Consider the following 17893-nt stretch of genomic DNA (forward strand, 5'->3'; position numbering starts at 1 on the left):
CAAACCCCTTCTTAGAAGCATTACTTTTTCATTTTGGTAAAAGTCCAGCGCCCTCAGTCTCGTGCCCCAAACACCTACAAGACTAGTGCAGACAGTGGTTCTGAAACTTTGCGCTGTGACCCAGTTCTGAATTTTGTTCTGGTGATTTTATCGTCCAGGCCAGTGACCCCGTCTCTTCTTATTTCAACGCAACTCCAGGTGGTGTGTGTGAGTGTTTCTTTTCTCTCTGGCAGTGAAAAGTTAGTTCAAAAGTACACCACTGCTCTTTCGTCTTCTATTTCACTGGGTTGATAGGAAGTGCGCTTTGATTTGAGCGGTTGGTGCCCCATGATGCCTTGCCCATAGCCCCAAGCCCAGTCTGACCGGCATTCCAGCCTCAGTAGGCCAATGATCTTCAGTACCGCACAGAGAAGTGTGGTAGAGCGGTTCACAGAGGAATCCTCAAAATAAAACATCATTTCACAAGCGTCAGAAGAACAGTCTGGCATTGTTATCGCTATCTCTGAGCACTATCTCCCGGGCCCCTACTGGCTGCCGGGCTTATCTAGGCCGCATGACTGCCAGACGCGGCGTAGCTTTGAAAGGGCCGGGCTCCTCCATGGAGAGCCCAGACCCCCCAGAGGACAGCCCAACCGGCAGACTGACTGACTGACTAGGGAAAGCGATCAGGGACAGGGTGGACACTCAGTCCTCACAAGACCCCAACGGCCTCTACTCTCAATGGAGCCATTGAGGAGAGTGAGAGAGAGAAAAGAAGGCAAGAGAGGAAGAGACTGTCTGAAACTGTGTCACTCATCTTCTGTGTCTGGCTGTACTGTAACCCCCCCCCCCCTCCCCCCCAAAAAAACACACACACACTTTGCCCCTTGACCCTGTTAATAGTGTGGCTTTTTGTTGGTGCTTGAGTATGAGCCGGGGGGGGGGGCTCTGTGTCAGTCAGTTTTAAAACAAAAAAAATGTTAACGGGCAACAAAACCCCAAACCTTGTCACTGCATTTTGTTTTTCAATTTGGTGTCCTTTTCTGAATGTTCAACAGCTCCTTTCCAAATGTTGATTTGTGTCTGTGATAGAAAATCAATCACTGAGTAAAACATCATAGATGTGAGTCATCAGAGTTGACCGTTCTGACTGCATGTGTGGACCGTTGACGTAATGACGCATTGACGTCTATGGTACGGATCACGTTCCCAAGGCATCGCCGATGACGTAATGATGCATTGACGTCTATGGTACGGATCATGTGCCCATCTCACCACCCATATAGAAATAGTCCAGCCACAATATTCGTCTTTCTCACTGGCCCAAAATATTTATTCCAAAATCCCATCTGTGTTTCCTCGAAAGCAGTGTTTGTGGTGGGTTTTGAATCTTTTTTAAATGTGTTGGATGATGTGTATTTGAATCTGTGATTGACCCCACTGATCTGGTCTGTGCTGCGGGGTGGATAGCGTGGCCCTGCTCCTACAGTCGGCCTCTTGGGCTGAACAAACGGCATGTTTCAATCATTTAGATGGTTGAAATGAAACTAAAGGTTTTTATAAACTGCCCGTTGCCCTTTTTTCCTCTGGGTCCCTTGAGAAACAACGCTGATACCACTGACTAGATAGACATCATGTTAGAAGGGGCCACGTCATGGGGAACAACTGACTCTGTGACTATTCTATGTCATTGTATGTCTTTGTTGGGGTCTGTCCTCCTCTCCCTGTGGGATACCCTTTCTTCCTAAAGCCTCATCATTTAGCCTCATTAGCCTGTCACTAGGGTGATACGGTTACAGGAAGTGCCTCTAAAAGACCCCCAGATCTCCACTTCCTTCCACGTCCCTAATGGAAACGCGATGGCCGTACTCGGTACTCAGTCAGAGCAGAGTGCGGTGTGACAGCAGGAATGTCCCCTTTTTTAAGGGGTCTCAGCAGCCACTGCTCCTACTCATGCTGAGAGAGAGTGGGCTACTGTTTGTCACTGTGTTGCATTTAGCCTATAAGTTGGATCTGTGCTTTGTTGACGGGGCGTAAAGATTGTTTTCCAAAACTAGGCCAAAAGATGGCACATGCCGGAAAGACAAAATAAATCCCCGTATTTCTGCCATGCATTTTTATTTTTTGGGCCTAGTAGTCAACTATGCCTGTCGGCTGAGAGTAGCCCAAAATCTGTTTAGGGGCTAATCCGTGCGGCACAACACTATCCCCCTGTTTTCTCCTGGGAGGGACACCTCCATGGGAACATGCAGCAGCTGTGAGGGTCTAAAACACCCCGCTGGCCCGTCGTTCCCAGACCGTGTAGGGAGGACCTCAGGCCAACAGCGCAGGGGCGGAGGAGCTTGGTCATTATTTCACAAGCATTACTTAAGTAAGCTAGTAGGCTTCTGTTATGTCTACCTACCCCATCGTTATGCTTCCTTGACCTAGCCTAAACAATGGTTTGTCATCATGACTCATGACTTAATGTTATCGTCCTTATGGCGGGGGAGGGGTTCAGGTCAAGGGTAACCCCCACTATTAGAATGTGTGTGTCAGTCGGTCTGTCTGCTGGCTCCTCAAGCAGCAGGTAGATGGTAATAAGCCCTGTGTGTGTTGACACCTACCAACCTGACGCCACTCGTTACCCCTGTGTGGCGGAGGAAAATGGGTAGGTGTTACTCTGGACACGGTGTGTACTGTGTTGAGACACTGGGATTATTATCTCCTGCTCGGTGTACAAGCATAGCCCCGTTGTCTTTAAAACCGTGTCTAGAATATGTGTTAGAATTAGGGCTGGGAATTTCTCAGGGACATCACGATGCGATATCACGATACTTTGGTGCAGATACGATTCTATATGTATTATGATTCGATACTGTGATTTTTAATTGCGATTCGATGTTCCAAACATATTGCTCACCATATGTCTGCTCCAGAGAGACGAGAGAGAGACATGGCTTTTTTCCCTTTTCGGTTATTTGAAAATGAAATCATCTCCAAAATATCACTATTTTTAACACAAGCCATAGAAAGTTGGTTGCAATTTCGGTTTCGTCCACCAGAAAAGACAGAACGAATATTATGAGAAATATTATGAGAAATGGTTAAACTCCAATATACTAATTGATAGAAAAATAAAGCATTATTTTTGGAGATTTATTTTTTACAAAGCTATCTTTGTAAATGATATCATAAATAGGACTGGTGGAGTTGTCAGTCACACATGCAGGTAACAAAATTAGATGGAAATGTCTGCTCTACCTAAAATTACAACCAACTAATTGCAGCATTACCACAAAAATGGGAGGCAAGTGGAAGGGGGGAAAAGTAAGTAACTTGGCCCTGCATTAAAGACCAAAATTGAAAATTGTGATAAAGTATACCAGTTTAATTTAAGGACCAAAAAATGGACAGCTGTGCCATGTAGGGCTCCCGAGTGGCACAGCTGTCAAAGGCGCTGCATCTCAGTGCAAGAGGCATCACTACAGTCTCTGGTTCGAATCCAGGCTGCGTCACATCCGGCTGTGGTTGGGAGTCCCGTAGGGCGGCGCACAATTGGCCCAGCTTCTTCCGGTTTGGCCGGGATAGGCTGCCACTGCAAATTAGAATTTGTTCTTAATTAACTGACTTGCCTAGTTAAATAAAGGTTAAATACAAATAAATGAATAAATTGATTGCAAAATAGTTGGAAAGAGATTTTCAATGTACCGATTCCATGGCACTGAGACAAAAAACAACGCCGGATTCAAAACTTTTTTTCTTCAATTTAATTTATTATCCAAATGTATTGCAACCAATAGAATGTTATATATACATATATATATACATATACATACATACATCCAGCCAGCCATCCATCCATCCATCCATCCATCCATCCCTCCCAGCCCTGCAGATTTTGCTGCGAAGAAACCGAATCATTAGATTATTTCTTTTGGTACTGTCTATTTGTAGCTTGTTTTTGGTCGCAGGTTCAGGAAAGACTGAATTGCAACATTTACCTGAAGATAACTCTGCAAATGGCACTGCTGAGTGATTTGAAAAGTCATAGTCAATTGATAAACAATATAATAAAACTCTTAGCAAAAATGTTTCTTTCATTTGCAATCTGTAGGAACTATTGTGTCCGTGAAATGTATACAGTATGTATACGCTGGAAGTAGAAGCCTAAGAGTTGTTGTCTATTAGTTTACTCCAATTAGGTTAGGGGAAAATAATAAAGGAAGATATATCAAGTAGATTATATTAGGGAAACAGACACAAGTAACAGATGAATGCGTATTTAAGAGTACGATTACCATCGCCTTTTGAAGAATGTAGAGCAATTTAAAACACGTTGCATTGTGTGGTTTTAAAGCAGCACGGCTTGTGTTTTAAAGCAGCACAGCCTGTGGTTGTTAAAGAATCCTTCTCAGATAGAGGAGGCCAGCTGGGAGGAAAGAGAGGAGGGGTTCAAGGATCACAGGAGATAGAAGAAAAGGGTGAGAGATGATGCATGGAAAAGGGGGGAGAGGGAGCTCAGAGAGGAGGTGGGGTCAAGGACTGCTGGGCCTCTGTAGGAGCAGCAGCTCTGTGATGCATCACTCTGAAGCCTCAATTTGAGGCAATCTCTCCTCTCTCCCGATCTGATTCATCACCGAGTTCCTGGTCTGCCAGGCTCTGCTCTCTCCTCGTCTTCAACTGTATCCCACTCACCAAATTCCTCCTCTGTGTTCCCGTGCGTTTCTCATTGTCCATTAATTTCCTTTTACTGGCTCTTCTCTGACTATAGTCCTACCAGGTTCCAAACTTTCTGCGTTCTTCTTTCTCTCTGGCTCTTTTTATTTTTGCGTCTTCTAATAACAAAGGTGATACTGGTGCGAGAGTGCAAGTGGGACCGCATTTCCTCTGCAGAGTGTGTGTGTCTGTGTGCATGCATGTTTAGGTCCCTCTTCCCCTGCATGTAGTGACGAGGACACCTTTGTGATTGATTGACATATTGCGGGGTGGACGACAGGACATCTTTTATTTATCGCTCAGGTTGTGTGTTCTGAATGCTCACCGCCAAACGCCTACATCGTAACTCTTTCTGTCTGTGTGCCCCTGGTTCCCATGGCAACCGGCGGCACAGCAATCCAGCAGTGAACGGAGTGTTGTATCCATACAGTACATACACAACACAGCATTCTCCAACCTCACCAACCCTTGAGGTTGCGAAAGGTATATGGTGGCGGGGCCCCTTACCCCAGATCTAGGATCAGATAATTACCCCACCCGTCCATTTCCATCAGTGGATAAGGGCTTCCATCTACTCCTTGTATTCAGCAATTTGACCTTTTACCTGCTTTTCATGTGATTTAGTCTGGTACTTCTCACAGCAGTATCCCTCTCCCTACTGCAGGCAGAGAGAACGCATTGCAACCCGTCACACACTGGAGAGACATCTAGCAGAGGGAGGGGTTCTCTCAACCCTCTTATTTCCATTCAAATAGAGCCGGAGGGGAAGAGGAGCGAGAGGGAATAGGGGGAAGGAAATGATGAAAGCATGGCAATCTCACCTCCCCGTGTTTGAGTATGAATGGGGCTGCCCACCCTTCTCTGCAGGGGTTCCCAGCACACTTTTGGGGTTAATAGCGATGGAGGCGCTGTTAGAGATAGAGACGGTTTTATATGCACTACCCGCCTACCGTCTCGCTGATAAAGTTCTGATCCCGGACAGTATTCCTTATCGCTGGTTCTATAGCGGGATATGCAGGTGCTTTGAACCAGGCACTTCATAACTGACGGCCAGTGCCATTGACTTTTCGATGCATTCTGGGGAGGGAGGGAGCTAGGAGAACATATTAATTTATTGTACTGATCAACAACATTTGCATAGAAGCAATCTCTTTCATAATAGTGTGTGCTGTATGTGCCAGTGGAATCTGACTTTGAAATCTAGTGGAAACCAGATGGGAGGCAAGGGAGACGAATACGTTTTTGTTGGTGAGGGAGAGGTGAATTAATTACGTTTTTGGTGACAATCAATTTAAAATCAGAATATTTTTGCTTTATGGTTTGCGTATTACCACAAACAAAGTACTAGGGTCATGAATTCAGCTGTAAAGCTAGCAAGGAAATGTAGCCTACATTTATAGCTGGAAGCTACCGGTATCGTCTTGTATTGTAAATGTGTTCTAGTCTGTATGGACGTTTTGCGAACAGTTTCAACATTTCTTCATTCTTCGGGCGGGGGGCGGGTACAGAAGTTTCGGTATACCGTATGCGTAGGCTACCAGTGCTTCATTTTATGGGTCTCTCTAATAAAAACTGTCAACTTGCTTTATTATGTTGAATGATATAGTTATTATCGTTGGCTGTGTAACAAAGCCTTTTCGTTGGTAAGTTAGTCCTGTTTATATACAGTACCCGTCAGAAGTTTGAACACACCTATTAATTCAAGGGTTTTTCTTTCTTTTTTTTTTACGTTGTAGAATAATAGTGAAGATGTCAAAACTATGAAATAACACCTATGGAATCATGTAGTAACCCAAAAATGTCTAAACAAATCTAAATATATTTTAGATTCTTCAAAGTAGACACCCTTTCCCTTGATGACAGCTATGCAGCATTCTCCCAAGTAATTTAATACTACCGTCGGTTCAGATATTAGAATAAACGTGCCCATCCCTAACAGAAATGAATTCATATAACAATGGCAGTGACTTCAAACGGCTGAAAAAGTCTACCCATTCCACCAGGGTCAAGAACAGCAGATGTCGTACAGGCCAAGTTAGCCAGGTTATGATTACACCAAAACTTGTATGTATCATGGGGCTTTCACACAAAATTGGTTTTCACACCAACTCTGGCACGTTTTCCCCCTCAGTTCGGTTTGTTTGGACTGGTGTCAAACGCTATCCGCACTCGGGAGCAGGGCACTAAACGCACCGTGGTACTGTCAAAAAGGGTTAACTCAGTCCGATTCCGTTTTGTGCTGTGGTTCAGTTCGCTGCTGGCGAGAACGCAGTAGTATTGGTTGTTTGACTTCGAGCATTACCATCACCTGATTTATCTATTAAACATTCTGTATGGAGCAGTGTAATTGAGCGTGTCCGATGCTGAATAATAACAATACATTCAGTTTATATAGCACTTTTCATGCAGAATCTCAAGTTATTACTATTGATTAGGGGAGATGGGGACAGGCTACTGAATATAGCCTATTCACATCGCAGCCGCTATTGCACCGTTTCCTCCCGCTTGTTGTTGGAAGACCAAAGCGGGAGTAATATGAAGTTGTGGATACACGCGTTACGCTTCTTGATAATCAAAGATGGATTTAATATGAGCATTTTTCTCCAATAAACTAATTATTTGAATTGTTTTGTTTCAGGCATTTTTAGTTCATTTGACAATGTGAAACTAAAAATACAGTATTAAAAAAATAATTGAACACCGATTCGAACTATAGGTCAGAACAGTGTGACAACGCCCTTACGTGGAACCCAAACCGGCTGCGCGTGTGCGCCATCGTGCAAAAATGTATTTTGTCACCAAACGCGATCACCACATGCAGGTTAAAATATCAAAACAAACTGTCCCTATTATATTAATTTGGGGACATGTTGAAAGCATTAAACATGTATGGCAATTTAGCTAGTTAGCTTGCACTTACTCGCTAATTTGTCTTATTTAGCTAGCTTGCTGTTGCTAGCTAATTTGTTCTGGCATATAAACACTGATGTTATTTTACCTGAAATGCACAAGGTCCTCTACTCCACCAATTAATCCACACATAGAACGGTCAACCGAATCATTTCTAGTCATCTCTCTTTCATCCAGGCTTTTTCTTCTCTTGACTTTATATTGCGATTGGCAACTTTCATAAATTAGGTGCATTACCTCCACCGACCTCGTTCGTCTTTCAGTCACCCACGTGGGTATAACCAATAAGGAGATGGCACGTGGGTACCTGCCTCTATAAACCAATGAGGAGATGGGAGAGGCAGGACTTGCAGCGTTATCTGCGTCACAAATAGAACTGACTTTTATTTTAGCCCGTGGCAATGGACACACTCGTTGGCGAGCATGAGCAGTGTGTGGAGCAGTAATTGAATAATATAGATTTCAACATTTATTTTGCAACGCTCGCGCACGCGACGTGGGCCGTGTAGTCAGCCTGTTACAGTTGCATTGACAAACCCATTAGCTGACTAGAACGGCTCCTCTTCAAACTGGTTTTAAGAAGAAAAATATGGGACGGCTTTTTAAGTAGCACTCCCACTCTGAAATATTAATGCAGTCAGAGCTTGGAGTAATCCGTTTAAATCACAACACAATGCCTATGACAGGCGGGAGGAAGGAAGCCAGCCAGCTCATGCTCCTCTCTGTGGCTCACCATGGAGCAGAGCAGCGCTGGAACAACCACTAATGATATGTAAAGTACGATTTGCATGTCCTCTTTGAAATGCGTCTGGTCTCTAATTCAGGCCGGCCCAGTCACACTGCGTTCAGCGCGCTGAGAGAGATGTTTAATTACCCTGCTCTGCTGTAGGAGATGATGATCTCTATCTCTTAACACGCTGGGACATAAATTACCATATTCCTGTTCACTAAGCCTACTGTACGGCCATATACAGCAAGGCACACACGCACGTTCATATTACACCGTACACACACTCGTACATGCACACTCTAGCATGCGTAGCTACAGCCCACTTCACAGATCACGGGTACCAAGAAGCCCAGTCATCGTACTCATAAGTCAAGAGCATGCGGTCGATTTCCTGATTTGATCCAGTGACGCACGCGCAAGCACACACACAACTTCTCTCCCTCTGCACTGGGCTTGACTTCCTTTTCTCTAAGCTGTTTGATGGTCAATGTCTGGCAGGCACTGCAACCAGAGAATGGCTTCAGCACTAAATATACAGCTGCTCTCCTATTTAAACATGCACGCATAGGAGGCTATATGGAGGGTCTTCGTTTGTTTGTGTTGCTTTATAATGCAACGTAGGCTAGGCTATTATCCTACATACCTGTAAGCCCCATGGCCTAGGTAGCTAGATAGGAAGGTAGGTAGGCCTAGGTGTTGCATTTATCAATTTCAACTGTTCTAGGCTTACCAGTGACCCTACTCTATGGGCTGAAATGTTAGCCATGGCTGGAAAGTGTTCACTCTTTAATTTTGGGGGGGATGTAGGGGGAAGTCTAAGCTGTACATCTCTGATGCTGACTCTCAGAGCTATAATGCTGACTCTCAGAGCTATAATCAGGACTGGCTCTAGGCTCTGGATACTGTACTCTCCATTAGTTTAGTCGTGAGACACACTCAAGGCACGCACACACACAGTCTCTTCCCACACACACTTTTACTAAGAGTGTTATTATGCTCTGCGTCAAAGGGTAAGCGGACCTGAATTGACTGGTATTGATTGGCACTGTATTGTCAGACAGTAATGGGGATCCACCTTGGGGCATTTGGCGGTGTCTGACCTCATCACCCATCTCAGTGCAATCAACCTCACTAGGGTTGGGCGACATTACGGTAGTGTCGACGATGAGTGACAGCCAGCGCTGATGGTGACGGCGACATGATGTGACAGACGATGGTTTAGATTGTTTTAACTTGACGAGCCACACTGTAAAGAACCGAGTCGTACAGCAGGGCAGCACATGTGACATTCAGAGTAATTTGCCTATTCCTATTTTCTATATAGCCTATTCGTTTCAATAAATATGTTAAAGAAAGCAATAGAGGAATGTAGGCTAGACAGTAGGACCGGGACAATACCAGTATCCCGATTTACATGTAAGGATCGTGGCAAAGAAACAAAACGGATTTAACTTATTTAGGAAAACAGCCTTAGTATTGGAAGCAAACATCATTATGTTGTCATCCAGCTTCACATTTATGTATTTCCCAAGCTATAGCAAACTATTTTTCATACAGCGGGTTTTTAAGGATCAAAGAGTTAGGTCTGCTTTGTTTTAATTATTGTTTTTCGCAATACTGGTATCGTTCCGGCCATGCGGAGAATTCCACCAAAGCAGTGCAAAATGTCCATTCAGAAAATATTGTTTCTTTTTTTCTCTGTCGGAAGACTGGTAGCGTTCACATGTTTTTGTCAGCCAATCAGAACGCCACTACAGTCAGACGCTCCATGTGTAGCAAGGGAAGTGAGAGCTCACTAATGCAATGCAGGATGTAGTTAAAATTATGGAATTAAACGTTGGCGAAGTGAGAAAGACGAGCAACTAACAGGTAGACTATTGTTTATTCTGAATGGAGTTGGGGGGGCGATGGGGTGCAGCATCATGTAGACTCCATAGGCTTGCTAGCTGGCTATGTTAGCTTAGCTAGCCTCTTTAGGCTACTTGGACTACTTAATGGAGGGTAAATCCATTTGAATTCAATCACTTTTTTTGACAGCATCCTTTTTGATTTGAACAAAACCTTCCGTACATGTCCATGGAAGAAGTGGTCAGTAAAATTTCTTGAAATAAATGTACAAAAAATGACTGCCATCACATATCCAACAATTTCTGAATCCGTTTTTCTTTTGCACATTCGTATATGTTGTAGCTTAGACTCTATTTTATGTCATCTGAGGTTTTTGTGTGGTGTCTGCCATCGGTTGAGACACAACATACTCTTGAATACAGGGTGGGTGTTATTTCAATCCTAAGTCCAGTCTATTTATTCTATTTCTATCACTTCAGACCACTGCAATTTAGCTGGTACACCATAGCCGGTACGCCATTAACCTCTTGAATCTCCCCATCCCGGATCCGGGATCGTGACTAAAGGCTCATTAGCATAACGCAACATTAACGATTTCTGAAAATCGCAAATAAAATGAAAATAATGCGCCTGCTCTCAAGCTTAGCCTTTTCTTAACAACACTGTCATCTCAGATTTTCAAAATATGCTTTTGAACCATAGCAATTCACTAATTTGTGTAAGAGTATGCTAAGCTAGCTTAGCATTTTGAGTAGCATTTAGCACACAACATTTTCACAAAAACCAGATAACCAAATAAATAAAATCATTTACCTTTGAAGAGCTTCGGATGTTTTCAATGAGGAGACTCTCAGTTACATACCAAATGCGCAGTTTTTGCTGAAAGCGTCTGTGTGTAGGAGAAATCGCTCCGTTTTGTACATCACATTTGGCTACCGAACCGAAAATTCAGTCACCTACAACGTCAAACTTTTTCCGAATTAACTCCATAATATCGACCGAAACATGGCAAACGTTGTTTGGAATCAATCCTCAAGGTGTTTTTTCACATATCTCTTCATTGATATATCGTTCGTGGAAGCCTGTATTCTTCTCTAAATTCCATGGAAAAATACTTGCAGCTGACTTTTGCGCACCAATTTCGGCGCAGGACACCGGGCGGACACCTGGTAAATGTGGTCTCTTATGGTCAATCTTCCAATGATATGCCTACAAATACGTCACAATGCTGCAGACACCTTGGGGAAACGACAGAAAGGGCAGACTTACTCCTCTCGCATTCACAGCCATATAAGGAGACAATGGAAAACAGAGCCTCAAAAATCCTGCTCATTTCCTGGATGCCGTCTCATCTTGGTTTTGCCTGAAGCTCACGTTCTAGGGCACGCACAGAAAATATCTTTGCAGTTCTGGACACGTCAGAGTGTTTTCTTTCGAAAGCTATCAATTATATGCATAGTCGAGCATCTTTTTGTGACAAAATATCTTGTTTAAAACGGGAACATTTTTTCATCCAAAAATGAAATTGCGCCCCTAGAGTTTCAACAGGTTAAATAAATAAAAAAGTTTTACGAATTACTACCGCAAAGATGGCCGCTGGTCCATCCACCGTTAACTTAAATGGTCATGTCTATTCTATTATCTATATTTTCTATGATTTCAATAGGTTTCCTATGAAGGGTTGACAGTATAATTTCTAAAACAGCATATGTCCCTGTTCTCTGATGTGTGGACCTCCAACCATCTTTGTGGTACCATTTTTTGAAAGTTTAAATTTTAAATTTGATTCCCATTTTAGTACATTTTATTAGCCAAACCACGACACCCACCCTCTGTATTCAAGAGCATGTTTCAACCGATGGCAGTCGCAGCATGAAAAACTCTGATCTAAAATAGGGTCTGATCTGCAATGTGTACACCCACGCCGCCCCTTCCTCTTTGCTCCAAGAGCGCGCTACACAGCCACAGAAGCACACCTGTCACACACTGAAGCTGCATCTACCTGTAAGGATATGAGAAGAGATTTGCCACCAAGTAGCCTCTGCCCATTTCAACACATTTTGTCCAGTTGTAGAATGTGATTACATGGTATAGACGAATGGTGGTTATTTGAGGGTTTTGTTTTTTTCCCACCCATTTATTGTAATGTTTTTTTGATTAGCCAATATGTATACCAGTGTTTTATGAGTACCATAGTTGACCTTGCCCAATTGTTAAACTCGCCCTCACCCATATTTGATCACCCAACCTTCATGAATACCCTTTCACATCGCTCACTCCGGTTCTGAGCAACCCGGCACCCTTTTTCTTACTGAGCCTACATCAACCCTCTTCCTCATCCCACTACTCTGTAGCCTACCCTCGGCTTGCCCCCTGTCCGACAACCTCCACCGACACACCGACCTCACATGCACTGGCACTACCACTTTGAGTGCAATAGTCACCTGGCTCACTCTGTTGCTGCTGCTGTCGTATTGTTCAGGAGAACATTCCGGGCACACGGAAGAGTAAATCAGGAAGTACAGAAGGGCAGGGCGTTGGCAGGGTCAGGGAGGGTCAAGGACACAGAGGGATAGTTGTCAAGGACAAGATAAGAGGGCGAGTGAGGGAAATACAGACAACGCAGCGACATGGGAAGGAAATGCGTCCGCATGCTTCCTAGCCGAAACAGTTCGGAACAGTTTGTGCTCATATGATGGTGCCATTTTGTGACAATTTTGTTCGTTTTGGACTCCGTTAAGGGTTTTTTCGGGCTGTTCGGGCGCACACGCAAAATGATTGAGGCAAGCCGAAGTCGGTAGCCGAAGTCGACGACCCTTCGACGGTGATTGGTCAACAGCAGAGATTCTTCAATTAAGTCTTTGTTGTCATTCGCATTCTTTCATTGGAAAATACTGGTATTATTGCCGCTTTTTTCAGGTTTTCCAACTGAAGGTCTTTTCAGGGAGTATGCGAGCACGTCCGTCCGGTTCGCCAAGCCGACTTTGAACTGAAGCATGTCGAGGCCTTAAGAGGGCGGAAGGAAGAGAGACGGGGAAAGGCAGAAAGAGGGAGAGAAATGCCAGAGGATGCTGCCTGATAAATCCTATCTGTTCAATATGTTTTGTTTGACGTGTATAGTGTCGTAGCTACATGAAGAGGTAAATGAACAGAGGCTTTATAGCTGAGTTTTATCTGTGGAGGATCAGATGATCTTAATTGTCAGCTCTTTTGGGTTCTAATTAATGAATGGTGTAGAGGGAACTAGTGAGTTTGTCTATTTAGGAGACTGACGTGTGCCATTGAGTGTTTGGATGTAGGACTTGTGTGTGTTTGTAAGACAGACAAGAGTCCCTTGCATCCACATTCCTCCTCACATACAATGGACTCACTGCTGGCCTGATGAGCCTGGAACTTACAGCAGCTACACACACACACACACACACACACACACACACACACACACACACACACACACACACCCCTCTGCCAGACTGTACACACTCATAATGCTTCCTCATACATCTTCCATCCCTATCAGAGCGTAGTCAGCCTAGTTGGAATGTAATTACTGGTTAACAATTAAACAACCTGAATCTGCTAAAGTAAAGCGGCAAAATGAACCTTTTGCTTTGTGTTTCTCTCTTTTGGCTTAGTTCTTCTCAATTTTGGAAGTGTAGTTTTCCTCTGGTTACCTGGAGCCTTTTGTTCTCTCTGATGTTTCACTCTAAATGTCAGCCGTTGAACTTTGAAAAAAGAAAAGAAGGGGGAAAAGCGGTAGTTATTTACCTAATAACAGAGAACAGTGGTTCTAACTTCTACCATTTGTTCCTCTTGTGTTCCAGGCAGCAGAGCTGTGATCGAGAGACTTTCCCCGCCTCATTGACCCCCCCCCCCCTGCTCACCTGTGAGTCAACACACACAGGCACGGACCACGCCCGATTCAGGTAGGCTAAATGAGTATCAACAGCGTGTGTGCGCACGTCATTATTTTACAGCGGCAGGGCAATAAGTGGTTGGCTGTAAAAGTGAAGGAATGTCATGGAAAGTGTGTTGCAAGCTTATCCCTATCTACAGAGTTGTATTGCCGTCAGATGACATCTTGAAAGACTGGTTCAATACTCAGTGAAACACCCCACCTCCCACCAGTAGAGTTTGGGGTTTCGTTTGCATAGCCGACACGGGGCGCTTTAGAATTATTTGTGCATGCCTCTATGCGTCTGTTGTTTGTAGCCTAAAAGTTGGCAGCATTTGTATGTGGTTCTACTCTCATTGAGAGATTGCATGTGGGTGAAAGTGTGTATATACGCACATGTTCCCATCAGGGTTACTGAAAGTCTTCTGTGCGACCCGCCTTAGCCTTGGGGCATCACCTGATCCTCTGTTATGTAACAGTGTGTTATCAATGTTCACCCCCCTGGCTGTTAAGGTGTGTGTTTGCTGTCTGGCTGTGTCATAGGCCCTGTTCCCACTCCGCGCCATGGAGAGTCGGAGGAGCGAAAGCGCTTTCTGCTTTTCAATTCTCATTCTTGGTCGGCAGATTAAATTTGACCGTAAATATCACGGTAGCCGCTAGCCAGTAAGCCCCAAGCTATTTAACAGTCCAAGCAACTTTTCGTCTAAAACCTATTACACACTTGAATAATGCAACAATTGACAAGCACATGCTGAAAAAAAGTTTATTCTCTCATACGTACGCATGAAATTAGCTGAAAATACACAGCTAACTCGTTAGCTAGCTCTCTAGCAAACGACATTCTTCATGATCAAGTAACGTTAGCATAGCAATAATGAACGTTTACCCCCTCCCATATGAATAAAAGTACAGTCACTTTATCGTACAGTATCATTCATATAATAATATAGGCTTCACAGCTAGGTAACATTAGCTAGTTAGCTAGCTAAACCAAATCATTTCTGTGTCCTCCTCACATCAACATGCTAGCTGAATGCTGACGTTTAGCTGAACCGTAGCTTGCTAGGAGCTCTTAGGCTTACGCTAGCATGTTAGACTTACATTAGAACAAACCAGGCTTCGTTTTATTAATATCATGGAAGTCCTATGAGGTAAAAGCATATTGTGACTGAAAAAGTAGATAATTCCTTGTGGGATGTCTACTTCCCTGGATGTCGGTGGCTCAGTGCAGTCAAGCAGCAACAATTTCAGAATGTAACCGGTTGTTTCTTGAATTTAGAAGGGTATTTTTGCGAGAAGTCCACTTTTTTCTGATCTCGCCTCTGCCTCTTACTCACTCCTATGAAATGTATCGTCATTTATCCATACAGAATTGCTAGGGACTTCATGGTACGATATTATTACGATACTTAGGTGCTTTGGTGAGAAAACGAGTGTTGATCAGTCGTGTAAATAAAAGTGCTGAAAATAAATTGCCCCCCTATTTAAAACGAAGATGGAGTAACAGCTATGAAGGAATAATACTGGAGTTTTGGTACAGCCAACCAGCACGATATATTTATATATTGTGTGTATATATTTATATATATATTTATATATTGTTAAAAATAATATTGTAATATATAACTATTGATTTCCCCCCTCCACTAACTAATGGCCAATGTTCCTAATGTGGTCTGAATCAAAGTCCAGTACTGTCTGAATCCACTGTCGTCCCACTAGGCCACACCACAGTCTTTTCGAAGTAGTAATGCAGTTGACTGCTATTAGCTTTCCCTCTTTCCAAGTCGGAGCGTTCCCCCTGTTCTCTAAAGTGGCTGCCTACCCCAGGGGAAAAGCCCAGCGCTAGATTGCACCACAGCAGTAGATTCAAGTGGTAGTAAATTGAAGTCGCCGCAAATGTCTTAGTGATGTTTTATTTGCATAGCTGATTCTTATTGGGGTTGAAAGTACCGCTACTCAGCATGACGGCCTCTGGTCACGCTTTAGAAATTAGCTGTAACAGTAAGCCTCGTCAAAGCCGAATCAATGGTGTGTAGGTGTGGGGGTTCATCTCATCCACTCGGAGAGGGGAGAAGTTCAGATGCCGCATTGCCTTGTGCTGATGTGTAAACCTTACTACCTCCTAATGTTATAAATATAAGGATTTCTGTAAGCCTATGTCACAGTAGAGACCTTCACTGTATCTCCACCTTGCGTCGCAACAACTCCCCAAACTTCCACTGCCCTTCACCCTACTTCAGATCACAGGCAACCAAGTGGAGACGGCGAAGAATGTAGTTTGCCCCTCATTCCCCACCCATGCACCCTTCTCATATGCATGTGCACGCAATGCAAATGTGTTTTCGCAGTGCACGTGTCTGTCGGCACGCATGCGTGGCTGTATGTGTATTGCTCGCTGCCCAGGCTTCTCCTCCAGGCTAGTGTTCTGTTCTTTCTGTATGACAGAGTATGCCACAGCAGTGACAGTAGAGGTTATCAGGGATCGAGTGCAAAACAATGTCACAGGAAATCAATGGAGACTTTCACAGCAGGGCCAGGAGAGGCAGCACAGAGACCGAGAGCCTGACAAGACCTGTCACTGCCAGGTTCAGTAGGGAAGCACAGCAGACATGGAGGACACGCCAAGACACAGGGGGGGTAAACAAGGGCTGCAGTGTGTGTGCAAGGTTTTCCAAGCCTCCACTTCAGCTCGAACGTTACAGCCCTCGAGTCAGACCTGTGGTCAGGTTGCAGGGGAAGCCAGTGGGGTGAGATCAGGTAGCCGGAGAGACGGGTCATCCTGGAACAGCTTGAGACAGACTCACCACAGGAACCCTCCAACGACCAGAGGATAACCGAGCTGAACATTCTGCATCGTTACCCATTCACACTGAAGCGACAGTAAGGGTCCTAGTCATCTCCACCACTCACTAATCGTCTATTCATTCATTATCAGGTCCAAGTTTTCACTCGTTACAACAACTCTGTCTCCTAATAAGGATAAAGGACGCTAACATTTTGGCAAACTGTTTGGCTACATTTATTTCAGCTCTTAATTCTAGTCTCCATGTATATTCCACCCCGGCCCTGGGGGTTGTGTATGAAGACCACGCAGCCCAGTCTCTTTTGTAGTCTATCTATACCAGGGCTGGTATTCATAAAGCGTCTTAGAGTAGGAGTGCTGATCTAGGATCAGGTCCCCCTTGTCTACATAATGTATTCAATAAAACCTCAAACTGATCACTAGGTCAGCACTCCTACTCTGAGAATACGTTTTATGAATACGGACCCAAGCCCTGTATGTTTGAGCTGTAGTCAGTCCCAGGGAGCAGGGTTGTCGTCCTGTCAGGGTGTGTTGTCATCGCAGTGCTGTGATGTGATACCTCGTCGCTGCCGGCTGTCTGCCAGTCATCCAGTATGTATCACCATCTCCGACCGACCGACACAACCGACTACGCCATCTTACCGTCACCACAGCTAATATTAGACTATTCATGTTATGTTACTGTAGAATCCCTCCTCGGGTCACTCACCACTGCCTGTCACCCTCTCAAGTTGTCACTCTTGTCTTTGTATAGCTTAGCCTACATTTGAGTCGGCCTAATAGTAGTAAGGTCATGGATTGTGTGTGTGTGTGTAGGCCTTTGTGTCTTTGATCAAAGTATCTGAAAGCACCTGCTGTTGTGTATGAGTTTCTCACCTCTGTCCAAATGTGTATTCCACATGCTATATAATTAACAAATAAGGCCCGAGTGGGTGTGTTATATGGTCAATATACCACGGCTAAGGACTGTTCATATGCACAATGCAACGTGGAGTGCCTGGACACAGCCCTTAGCCGTGGTATATTG

At 44.2% G+C, this 17893-nt stretch overlaps 1 protein-coding gene across 3 annotated transcripts in view; it reads left to right on the plus strand.

Moving 5' to 3' along the window:
- LOC135552561 (signal-induced proliferation-associated 1-like protein 3) overlaps positions 1-17893 on the plus strand; it is a 110182-nt gene that overhangs the window by 39034 nt on the left and 53255 nt on the right. For all 3 annotated transcript variants that reach the window (XM_064984260.1, XM_064984262.1, XM_064984261.1), the window contains exon 2: positions 13990-14091. The gene's annotated coding sequence lies outside the window, so the exon portion shown is untranslated. The remainder of the gene's footprint in view (positions 1-13989; positions 14092-17893) is intronic.

This window comes from Oncorhynchus masou, chromosome 13 (assembly GCF_036934945.1).
Source record: "Oncorhynchus masou masou isolate Uvic2021 chromosome 13, UVic_Omas_1.1, whole genome shotgun sequence".
Taxonomy (NCBI): Eukaryota; Metazoa; Chordata; class Actinopteri; order Salmoniformes; family Salmonidae; genus Oncorhynchus; species Oncorhynchus masou.